Raw genomic sequence first — 8,682 nt, 5'->3', positions numbered from 1 at the left:
AATAAAAGGCCAAAATTTGTCTGATACCATGTTGAAAATACTTCTAATCAACATTATTATTATCAATGTATACAAAATACATATATATAGCATTAATAATAAGGTAACTACTTCTAACCAACCTCTAACTAACTCCTAACTACACAATAACACCCAAATAACTTTTCTATACTCAACAATATAAAACTTATAATTTTAATCTCTTTCTTTTCATGAATCCAAATTTAATGGCACTTGCACAGTGTAGAAAAGCACCAGAAGTCTTTTGTTGTTAACAGCAAAAGTCGTACAAAAAAGTAAAAGAAAATTGAGAGGCAGAAGCAAAGGGATATCCCAGTGCTGGTGGTGGCACTATTCAATGTACCCTTGTTTAATGGGGTAATAGGATCCCCCAAAAGTCAGCTTTTGGGCACTGACATTCAAGCTGGTCCCATCCCTGTGCGTTGTTTATACAAAGTCCCTACCACAAATCTTCTCCGAACCTCTCCAATTCTCCTTTGATTTTTGTTCTACTTTTTCAATCAATCACATTTATTATTATTATTATATTGAAAAACGTTAGGTCAATTTTTAAAACTTCTTTGTACTATGTTAAATTAAACTTCAGAACTATAATCAAGGAACTAAATATGCCACAAACACATTACGTAAAAGATTTTATTACAATTTAACACAAATATTAATAGATGAAGTCAAACTTTGATTAATTTTCATCCAACACAATTAAGATTCAAATCCAACATTTAATATATTATAGTAAATGCAAAAGCAATTATTAATAGATATATTTCTGCATATGTATCACAAATTCAGAGCGCGTAACAAATGGCAAATTAGACAGTTACTTTTCAAGGGAATTGCTTGCCCTGCCCCCTCTCCCTGGCTTAAAAAATAAAGCTGAAAAGGTTGGAAAACATAGAATTAAGCGTGTAGGAAGGAACTCTTCGAGTCTCCACTCATAGGGAATTCACTTGACACTAAACTCCAAATTATAAAAGTAGGAGAAAAGATGGAAAGGGGTAAAATTGTCCAAGTTATGTGGTAAAAAAAATAAAATGGATGGTATATGGTGTATGAGAAATTATTTTTTTCAATTGAGGTGAAATGAACAATGTCACTTTGTATACGTCGAGAACACAATGTATCTTCTGAAAATATATGATGATTGCCATGCGTTTTTTATATGGATCTGTTGATACAACTGGGGAAGATGAAGAACACAAACATGACTCCTAATACAGAAGATACGTTATGATCACGTATCTTTCAAAAGACGCATCGTGTTCTCAAGAACTTCTAATAATATTGTAATAATCATCCCATCTTAAAAAATAATTTTACCATCACCCTATAAGAGGCAGTTCTTTTTTTCCAACACTTCATTTACGCAATTTTGTGCCGATAGAAAGGGAAAGGAAATGATTTTTCCAGGAACCTTATCATCCCACATATGCATTATTTTAGTCATTTAAATTTAAATTTTTTTAATTTAATAACTGAACTTTATACATCAAACCTTTTTATTGAACCTTTGTATCATTCATTGGTTAATTTATTAAAAGAGCAATATCATGACATTTCTCATTTGTTTGACTTTTCAACTTTATAATTTTCACATGGTTCCCTTGAAGGGCTTGATAAATATAAAAAACTTTTGAGATATTCATTAATTTGAAGGCTTGTGGGTTCCAAATTCGATTTCAAGCTATTGCTAAGCTAAGAAACCTTTTGTATTTACACTATTTGGTGGGGATATTATCATACTGAAATCTTAGTAGGGATCAAGGAAGGAATGCATATGAAGATTTGATTTCTACTGATTGTAATTGTGAATGGTCTATAAAGGGTTATTGGCGACAACATGTTGCTTGCAAGTCTTTCACTTTAGAGAATGGGGAGAATTAATAACAGCTATAGCGCACGATAAGGTTTTCTCTGGGTGCACGTTAGCAGGCTATTGTATCCTGAAAATTCGATCGTGTCTTTGGTGCCCTCTTTACCATTCTCGGTGTTTCTCTTTTAGATTTCCCTCTGTTTCTGTCTGATTTGTTGGTTATTTCCTTCCTTCGATGTCCTCGATGGATTGGAGAAAGATTTTTGGCTGCTCTGCAGGTCTTGACTTGAAATTTGATCCGCTTAGGGTTAGCGAAAGGATTATCTCTGTTCACCCACCCCCTGAAGTCCTTAATGCTGGGATCGATGAGTGGAAGCTTTCACTCGTTGGGCAATTTCTGGGTGCTGCCCCAAACTTTGCTGCCATGCAATGAATTGCTAATAATCTCTGGAAGAAAGCTCTCGGGGACAATAAAGTTCAAGTAAGATTCGCCGATAACAATCTCTACATTTTTTCCTTTAAATCTGTATCTATTAGGGATTAGATTCTTGAGAATGGTCCATGGAACATTCTTAATAAACCCCTAATTCTTAGGAAATAGGAACCTAACTTGAATAGATTGCAGTTCGATTTATCCCGTATTCCAGTTTGGTTCATCTATACAACGTGCCCCTTGAACTTTTCTCTCGAACTGGACTGAGCTATATTTCTAATGCCATAGGTTCCCCTCTCACTATGGACTCATTTACTGCTGCTAAATCCCATCTTGAATTCGCTAAAGTCTGTATAGAGATTGGGGTTAATGACGCTATTCCTAAATTTGTGGAAGTGGTTCTTAAGGATGAAATTCCATCTCTGTAGTGGTAGAGGTTCCTTGGATGCCCTCAAGCTGTAAAAAATGTAACGCCTTTGGACATAACGATAAAAACTGCAGTTTCCATAAAAACCAAGCTCCTATTAAAAAGCAAATCTGGAAAAAGAAAGAAGTTCTCGATTCTTCTAATATAACAAAAACAGTCGTAGGTGGAATAGAACTCTTACAAGAGTCTAATCCTTCAATCCCTACCTTAATTAATAATTCCCTAAAAGCACCTAATGTTGTTGTGTCAGACCTAGCTGTATCGAACCCTGATGCATTGGTTGATGATATTATTAATTCTGATGTTGTTAGTCTCATTCTTGTGGATGGAAAAATTTCTTCTATTGATTCTTCCGAGATCCTAACTTCTTCTCAGACCAAACAAGGAAGGGGTAGACCAGTCAAAAATAAATCCAAACTATCTATATATGCTTCTAACAATCGATTTGAGGTACTAAATGTCGTGGATGAAACCCTAATTGTTCCTGATTATCAGCAAAGGAAAACTAGGCCTGCTTCCTTAGGAGTGGCCATAATTGTTAATGAATTGAAAATGAAAAAGAAAGATACTATAGTCAAAGCCAAAATTGTTGAGGTTTATGGTAGTGGAGGTTCACTTGACTCTTCCTCTAAATGATTTGTGCCTTCTGTAATATCAAAGGACTGAATTGTCCTAAAAAACAATCTTCTGTAATTAGAAGAGCTAATTTAAATAAAGTTGATGTTCTTTGTTTGCTTGAAACTAGAGTGAAATCTGTCAAATCCTTAACTATACTCAAAAGAAAATTTTCTAATTGGAATGCTTTTACCAATTATGATTATGCTCTTAATAGTCGTATCTGGATCTTATGTAGAAAAAGAATTGATTTTACTTTTTGTCATACTTCAAAGCAGTGTTTATCTATTAAAGGTTATCATTCTGGTTTGCCATTTATTATTATTGATGTGTATAGTTGTAATGATGGTAGAGAAAGAAGGTTTCTTTGGCAGTAATTAAGGGACTTGGATAGAAACTTAGGTCATTTCCCTTGGATCATTGGTGGTGATTTTAACATCATCCTGAACTCTAATGAATCTTCTGATTTTGATATGTTGGGTCCTTCTTCTTCATCTGACATGAGAGAATTCCAAGAAATTCTCACTGACCTTGATCTTTTTAACCATCCCTTTTTTGGCCCTACTTTTACATGGAGTAATAAACAGCAAAATGCTTTCCTTGCTAGAAAACTCGATAGGGTGCTTACTAATCAAACCTGGATCAATTCTTTTCAATCATCCCATGTTGAGTTTCTTGCTCCATGCATTCTGATCATTGTCTGGCCCTTCTTTGGATTCAAAAAGATACGCAAGCCAATAGACCCAAGCCCTTTAAGTTTTTTAACTTTTGGACTCTTCACCCTAACTTTATGACTTTGGTTGAAAAATCTTGGCTCACCCCTGTCAAGGGGAACCCTATACAGATTCTTTTCTCTAAACTTAAGCATCTTAAAAATCACCTTAAAACTCTCAATAACTCTTTCTTTAGTGAGCTCACTTCTCGGGATAACTCTAAAAAAGCTGAACTTGAACAACAACAACTTAAAACTCTTAAAGGAGAAGCTTGTTTTGATTTAGAAATTCCTTTGCAAAAGGATCTTAAGTTTCTAGATGATGCTGAAAATATGTTCTTAAAGCAAAAAACTAAGGTTCAATGGCTCAAACAAGGGGATAAAGGTTCTAAATTTTTTCATTATACAGTAGCCCTTAAAAATAAAAGAGACACCATTAGACTGCTGATTGATGATCAAGGGAATAGGCTGGAAACTTTTGATGCCATGTTTACTGAAATTATTAATTTCTTCTCTAGCTTGTTGGGCTCTTCTGATCCTATGGTTAAAAATATTGATCCTAATTTGCTCAGAAATTTGATCCATTCTTCTTTCCCAGCCGAGCTTGCTGCTGATCTTACCAAAGATATTACCATGAATGAAATTAAAGATGGTTTCTTTTCTCAAGGTAATGACAAAGCCCCTAGCCCAGATGGCTATTCCCCTCTCTTCTTTAAACTCTCTTGGGATATTATTGGTGAAGATACCACTACTGCCATCAAACATTTTTTTGAAAATTCCTTCATCCTTCCTCCTTTCAATGCTACTATTATAGCTTTGATTCCCAAGATTCCTAATCCTAGCAAGGTCACTGACTATAGACGTATCGCTTGTTGTACTATGGTTTACAAAGCTATTTCCAAAATTTTGGTTAACAGGCTGACTAATTTGATACCTTACCTCATCACCCTCAATCAAACAGCTTTTATTAAGGGTAGATCCATCGTTGATAACACCCTGCTGGCCCAGGAATTAGTAAGAGGTTATAACATAAAGCATATATCTTCTCGTTGTGCCATGAAAATTGACCTTCACAAAGCCTTTGATTCTCTTAATTGGGATTTCATCACTACTGTTTTAAAGGCCATGGATCTTCCTCCTACTTTTATTTCCTGGATTGAAGCTTGCTATAGAACTACAAGGTTTTCCATTTCTTTATATGGAAGTCTTATTGGGTATTTTAGGGGAGCAAGGGGTGTTAGGCAAGGGGATCCTCTTTCCCCTTTCTTATTTGTTCTCTCTATGAATGTTCTTTCTAATCTTCTGAACTTGGCTGCAACAAAAGGTTTGTTTAATTATCACCAAAAATGTAAACGCATTGGTCTCACCCACCTATCATTTGCTGATGATCTATTAATCTTTTGCAAAGGTACTGTTGATTCTATTATTGGTGTTAATTCTATTCTTGATTATTTTTATGATATTTCTGGTCTGAAATTAAATGCTTCAAAATGTGAACTTTTTTCTATGGGTGTTTCTAATTCAACTCTTGAGGATATGAGATTGATTATAGGATTCAAAATTGGAAGACTGCCAATCAGGTATCTAGGCATTCCTCTAGTTACAAGAAAAATTACTGATAAAGATTGTTCTACCCTTATTGACGCTATCAAATCCCATTTGCATCATTGGTCTGGTAAGGTTTTGAGTTATGCTGGAAGATTGGAACTTGTTAAAGCTGTTTTATTTAGCATAACTAACTATTGGTGTAGGCAGATTTTCCTCCCTTCTTCTGTCATTAAAAAGATTGATCAGTTATGTTCTAGATTCTTTTGGAAAGGGGCTGATAAACCGGTTGCTGGTGCAAGAGTGAGTTGGAAGCAAATCTGCCGTCCAAAAAATAGAGGGAGGTCTCGGACTTAAGGACTTAAAAACCTGGAACAAAGCTTGCATGATGAGCCTCATTAAGAATATCCTTGCTGGTGAAGGATCCCTTTGGGTGGCTTGGCTAAAGAGCTATATGTTTCGTATCACCGATTTCTGGTTTGTCCCTGTTAAATCCAATATGAGCTGGAGTTTAAAGCAAATTCTGAAACTAAGGGCTGAAGCTTCCTCTTTTCTGCCTTCGGTTTCCAAGAAGATCAATGACATATGGAATGGCATTCGACTGAAAAATCCTAAAGTCCATTGTCATTCACTTCTTTGGTTTCCTCTTCTTATTCCCAAACACAGTCTCATTGCGTGGATGGTTTTCCTCGACAGACTTCCTATAAAAGAGAGACTATTAAGAATGAATATCGTTAAAGACTATCAATGCATTCTTTGTGGTGCTGGTATGGAAACCAGAAACCATTTATTTTTGGAATGCCCGGTTGCCAATGCTTTATGGACTAAAATCTTCACCCTCAACAGTCTTCGGTTTAGTCACTCCACTTGGACTGCTCTATTTGATTGGGCAGTGGCTACTTGGAAGGGGAAATCACTTCTAACTTCAATTATGAAAATCTCTTCTAATGCATTGATCTACATTATCTGGAAAGAAAGAAATAGGAGGCTCTTTCAATCTCATGCATCTAATGTTGAGGCTATGTTTGGCGAGATCAAGGAAATTGTTGGGTTCCAACTTAGGAATAGGTTCACTCATAGATTACACAACGCAAACACTACTCTTTGTAATCAATGGGGTATAGTCTAATTCTGTTTTGAATAGCATTTTATTTTCTTTTAAGGGTGATCCTTGTATTTTTAAACATTGATTGTTATTTACAGCAGTTCACTGCTCATTGGGCAATAAAATCAAATTATCCAAAAAAGTCTTTCACTTTGAGGAGCCTTTTGCATACGTTTTACCTATTGTACCCGATTTTTCATGCTTCGTGACCTGAACAAGATGGATGATTAATTAACGTGAGATATACAAACATTAAGATTTCTTCATATAAACATCTATTTATTATATTTAATATCTATAAACTTGGCCATGTTCGTGGACTTCAATTATAAACATCTATGTATTATATTTAATATCTTCATATATTTTAAAAGTTAAGATTTCTTTTATTATTGTTATTATTACAACACATGGAAACATAAATTCAAACGTACATCTCTAAATATTTATTAAGAAATATATAATAATTTTTTTATATAAAATTAAATTGTATCCGGACAACTTACACATGATGGGAGTTGAAAACGTGGTATGATATGTATTCACAACCACACAGGATTAGAAAGAATGGATCAAATCAAATGTAAGCTGTCTAATGAGAGCCCGTGAAATAATGTTGAACCGTAGAAGCGTTGCTTAGTTAAATCCAAGTTTTCCCATTTTAAACAGGATTTATTAATGGTATACGTTAAGCTTTTAATCAAGCGACGCTTTGGCCGAGTGGTTAAGGCGTGTGCCTGCTAAGTACATGGGGTTTCCCCGCGAGAGTTCGAATCTCTCAGGCGTCGCTTGGCAGTTTTTTTCTTTTGCTACTATTTGAAAATTCCAGTAGTAGCATCCCGGAGAAATACGATTAAAATTTAAATTAGCATATGTTTTATAAATTAAAATTTAGTGTTATTTATTAATTCAATATTAATTTAATTATAAAAAAACACTTTTTTTTAGTATAACCACTGTAATCGATTCATTTATCAATTAATTTAGATCGGGTACTGCAGAGACAATGACGACATTTTCAACCCAATTTGCATCATTTGCAAACGTCAGGATTCAAACATTGAGAATATTATTACAAATATTTTTTTATCTTTTCATATCTTTACATAATATTTAGATAAAATCATGAGAATCTAGGGTAAATTACGTATTTGATCACCTACCTATTATTTTGTTTTGGTTTTGATCACCTCAACTATTAATTTTTTCTCAAAATTAGACTCAATGTTACATTTTATTTATGATTTAGTCAGCCGCAATTAAAATTTTAAGAGCGATACTAAAGAGACATTTTTTGTTTTAATTTCAACATCATCTCTATCTCATAGTCAATAATTTAGTGATATATTTTAAATTATTTTATTCGATCAATTAGGTGATGATAAGAGAGAGAAAACTGATGTGAAGATTAAAAAAATTGCTACATTAATATTGTTGTTAATTTTTAATGATTTGTGAACAAAAAATAGAAATATAACATAACATTAGATATGATTTTAAGAAGAAAAAAAATTAATAATAGAGTGACCAAAATAGAAATGAAATAGTAAATGTACGATTAAATAAATAGTAGTCAAACATATTGAACTTATCGATACTAAAGGAAATGAGAAGACATTTTGAGCTTCGAACAAGGTGCTTGATGAGCGTTTAAGTTGTTGGATCTTTACAAAACACGAAGTATTAATTTGGAGCTTGTAAAAATGAAAATTGTGATGAGTGTTTTAAGGCAATTCTATAATACCTCAAATGAACAGGTTTAGAAAGTCAAGTTCCTCACGGAGAAATCTTTTAGTAATATTTGCAAGCCCTTGTCTAAAGCAAAATAAAACAATAACAGAAGTAGGCATTACAATCAAGATCATCACTCAATGGTTGAATAATAGACAACTAGCCAAAAAGATCCTTGGAACTAGAGAAACTAGACATGGAAAATAGAACCGAAGATGATGAAAAAGCAATAGAGAAAGACAAATGATGGTTAATGTAACGAGAAATGGAAGCTAACCAA

General features: G+C 33.8%; 1 non-coding gene across 1 annotated transcript; it reads left to right on the top strand.

Moving 5' to 3' along the window:
- The first annotated feature begins 7,377 nt into the window (after positions 1-7,377).
- On the top strand, positions 7,378-7,459 carry TRNAS-GCU. Its single transcript has one exon. It is a non-coding gene; the product is annotated as a tRNA-Ser (tRNA).
- Positions 7,460-8,682: the final 1,223 nt, after the last annotated feature.

This window comes from Hibiscus syriacus, unplaced genomic scaffold (assembly GCF_006381635.1).
Source record: "Hibiscus syriacus cultivar Baekdansim isolate YM2019G1 unplaced genomic scaffold, ASM638163v2 tig00110896_pilon, whole genome shotgun sequence".
In the NCBI taxonomy this organism is placed as follows: Eukaryota; Viridiplantae; Streptophyta; class Magnoliopsida; order Malvales; family Malvaceae; genus Hibiscus; species Hibiscus syriacus.
The sequence above is the reverse complement of the archived record's forward strand: the minus strand, read 5'-3'. Positions and strand labels throughout refer to the sequence as shown.